General features: G+C 38.1%; 1 pseudogene across 1 annotated transcript; it reads left to right on the top strand.

Annotated features, from left to right (window-relative positions):
• The first annotated feature begins 384 nt into the window (after nucleotides 1-384).
• On the top strand, nucleotides 385-3,192 carry LOC18446029 (strychnine-10-hydroxylase-like; annotated as a pseudogene). Its single transcript, XR_016048193.1, has 4 exons — nucleotides 385-389; nucleotides 471-946; nucleotides 1,007-1,373; nucleotides 2,611-3,192. The product of XR_016048193.1 is annotated as a strychnine-10-hydroxylase-like (transcript).
• The last annotated feature ends 768 nt before the right edge of the window (nucleotides 3,193-3,960 follow it).

Here is a 3,960-nt window from a genome sequence, read left to right on the forward strand (position 1 = left end):
TTTGTTGAAAGCAATTCCTCGAATCAGAAGGGAAAATCGAGTTACATTGCTCCGAAACTCTCCAGTAGGATAATTTCAAGATGATAGATACAGATAGAGATTAATTTTTAGAGAGAGAGAGAGATTGAATTCGGATGCTGAGATATTAGGGCTAGAAATATAAATAGGGTCTCTGATAGAGAGAGAGAGAGTTTGAGAAGATATGTGCAAAAAGAAGTCCCTCATTTCGCCGGCCATTTCGACTTATTGAACGTGCCAGAATAGCTAACAGCCTTCAAACTTTATTGTCAAGTCTCTTTCCATGTAATATTATTCGTTGTGCTCGTTTTTGTTTAAGTGGGGTAGAAACTTTTGTAAGAACTTCAAGCCTTTTAAAAGGCAAAGATGAAGTAGATCATATGAAATCCCATACCCACTAGCCTTCACAACAAGACCTGCAGACCTTCATGGATTAGCATCTTCTTCTTCAGCCCATCCTTGCAACCTTCATTGCCCTCTTCCTTCACAAGCTATGGCTCCAAAATTAAGAAAAGTAAGAATAAATATGCCAAGGAAGCACCCGAACCCGGCGGAGCTATTCCAGTGATCGGACACCTCCGCCTCCTCTCAGGCAGTAAGCTCTGGCACCACAAGCTGGCTGAGATGGCCGATGTATATGGACCTGCCTTCACACTCAGAATAGGCCGGCGCCATATTCTGGTGATTAGCAACTGGGAATTGGCCAAGGAATGCTTCACCACCAACTTCGCGAACCTCCCCAAGACCCTGCTGGAAAACTGTTGGGTTATGACTTTGCAATGATGGGTTTTGGCCCCTATGGCCCGTACTGGAGAGACACTCGAAGAATTGTGACTCTACAACTCCTCTCTAACCGTCGAATTGAATCACTGAAACATGTTCGATCCTCAGAAGTTGATGCCTGCGTAAGGGAGACATTTGAGCTTTGGTAAGAAAACGAGCGAAAGGCAGTGGAAGTGAACATTCATCAATAGCTGCTCAACCTGACGTTCTCCACAGTGGTGAGAATGGTTGCAGGGAACATATTTTCGAGTGATGGAGAGGATAATGAAGAGGCGAAACGATTCGGAAAGTTGATAGAGGAGCAATTCTATCTGGCTGGGACTTCAGTTTTGTTTGATGCCCTCCCTTTCCTTGAGTGGTTTGATTTTCAAGGAAATTTGAAATCAATGAGACGTATTGCTAAATAGGTAGGTGAGATAGTGGAGGGCTGGATCTCTGAACATCGGAGGAAAAGACGAACTGGTGAGACTGAGGGAGTACATGACTTCATTGATGTCCTGTTGTCCCTTGTAGAGGATGGGAGCTTCTCTTCATCGATCGATCCACCCATCTTCATCAAGGCCACTCTCGTGGTAAGCTAAACATTTCCTTCTTGTGATTTATGCTTATGCTTGTGTTTGTGTGCGCGCTAAGGGTTTTAACCTAAACCAAGTTGATAAATCAAACTAATAGGGGACCATATGATTTCAAAATTTTGGAGTTTTTGATTGTTTCAATTTGAACCAGAAATATTGTCGCGTAGTCCCAGGATGGTGTAAATCAATGTATCCGGCGAGGAAGAGTTTTCCCAAGTTGTGTCCCAAGGACATAAAATAATTCTAAAAAATTGTAAAAAATGTGAGATTGCTTTATAAGGGATCGTTAGAGATTGATGGTTTTTTTTTTTCTTAACATATACTTTCATATTTTTACTTTTTATGATGTTTTTTAAAGGGATTGTATTCAATAATACCATTTATCTTTGGTACAAGGTTGTCACAATTACTTACAACCATGTAAAATTTGATAGCTTAGGTATATCACAAAGTTCAAGAAAATTTCTTTCAAAATTTGAGCATGGACAGTGGAATAAATGCAACCACCTAATTTCACATCCAATGGTCAAAATTAATGGTGACCATCTCATTGTATACTTTTACCTTTTTGAAATGTCCCAAAATGTAAAACATTTTTGTAAGTTTGCGAACGGATTTTTGTCTCTATGAGGTTTTCACTTGCGTGTCGTGGTCTCGGCCCATTGCCAGCTCTAGGAGAAAGTATACGTGGAGTAACGCCTTAAATCTTATCCCAAAATGTAGTTCTAATGTCGAAGAATTTAGAGTTTACTCTTCTTACCTACCTGATTATGGATCGGGAAACAATAGATTTGAAGCTCTAAATATACTCCATTGATTTTGTTGATCATTCGTTTCAAGTTTTCAAATATATTCCACGGGCATTGAACTATTTATGAAACTTTGAATTGCAAAGAAATGGATAGATATTCTGACAAGGGACTTCATTCAAATTTCATGAAATCACCCCTTTACCCCAATCTCCCTATTTCAAAATTGGTGCTGCATCTATTGGTCTTTTATCTTCCGGCTTTTCTCATTTATTATGTGTTTTTATTTTTATTTTTTTGATTCCATTTTCATGAAAAGGTAGAGCTCAAATCCTCACTGATTTACCATTTTTAACTCCATTCGTTTCAAAAGAGAAGCGTCCAAATCCCTACTAACATACCACTTTCACTTACCCAAAAAAAATATGGTTGGGATTTCTTTTATTATTATTTTTCTTTGTAGAACTTAATAAGAACTGCAACAGACACCAGAACAGTTACAATCACATAGGTTCCTCCCTAAAAATCGCGACACATTACCAAGGGTCCAAGCTGAGCTGGACCTCCACGTTGGCAAGGACCGAAACGTGGACGAATCAGACATCAAGAACCTCGTCTTTCTCCATGCGATACTCAAGGAGACCCTACGCCTCCTACCCGGCAGCCCCACTTCTTGTACCACACCAAGCCATCCAAGACTGCCACGTTGGAGGATTCATTGTAGATGCCGGTGTGGAAATTACAGAGGGATCCACGTGTATGGTCAGATCCTGATCATTTCGATTCCGATCGGTTCTTAGATATATGGGAAAAAAATGACGAGTTTATACCCTTTGGGTCAGGGCGTAGGTCTTGCCCTGGAATTTCTTTTGGTTTGCATGTTTTGAGTCTCACTCTTGCACGTTTCTTACATGCTTTTGAATGGGATACACCTTTCGGTGAATGTGTCTATACGAGAGAAGGGCTTGGCCACACTCTTGTCAAAGCTACTCCACTTCATGTTCTATTAACTCCTCGTCTACCTTCTCATCTCTATCAATAAAACGAGAGAAAATATGGTCTGCTTTTGCTTTTCTTCTTGATGAGAATGCATCTCATTTTGTGGACTGGATTAGACGGGTTTGTAGCCTAGTTAGCAACTCCGGGCTTACCATAAAATTAGAAACAAATTGTTTTTATTTTAAAAAGTCCGAAGAAAAAATCAGGTAAAAAATATAGATTGGCAAAAATATTTCATATAAAGATATTGTTAATATATCGGATTAGGCTAAAAAAATCGGATAAATTTATAATATTAGAAATTTTAAAATTCTAAAAAATAAAAATTATGTCAAAACCTTCAATAACTAATTCATCTATAAAAAATTTACTTGACTAATATAATTAAGTCAATTAATTTAGATGCCTCGTGGCTTTGATGCAAATCTCCAATATTAAATACATAGTTAACTAGTATACTCCAAAAAAAATTGTACCATATAAATCTAACCATTACATACCAAAAAAAAATAGACTATATAAATTTATTCATTAAATACTTTAACATCACACCTACTTGGCAGGTATAAAAAAAATATACGATTTTTGTTTTCTCATTACAAACATTTAACTATAGTATGCTCACTATGGTCACACCATAGCTATGGTTAAAGTTTTATGAATTTTTTTTACTTGGAAAGAGGCCCGTAGAAATTTGGGTTTCCCTGCTCTCTATTTACGGTTTAGAGAGAGGAGGAAGAAGGAAGAGAGAGAAGAAGGTTACTGTTTAGAGAGAGAAGAAAGAAGACGGAAGAAACGAAAATGGGCTGGGCTCATAGCCAAGGTTTATAGAGACA

This window comes from Amborella trichopoda, chromosome 13 (genome assembly GCF_054954075.1).
Source record: "Amborella trichopoda isolate Santa Cruz 75 chromosome 13, AtrichopodaSantaCruz75HAP2 v2.0, whole genome shotgun sequence".
NCBI lineage: Eukaryota > Viridiplantae > Streptophyta > Magnoliopsida > Amborellales > Amborellaceae > Amborella > Amborella trichopoda.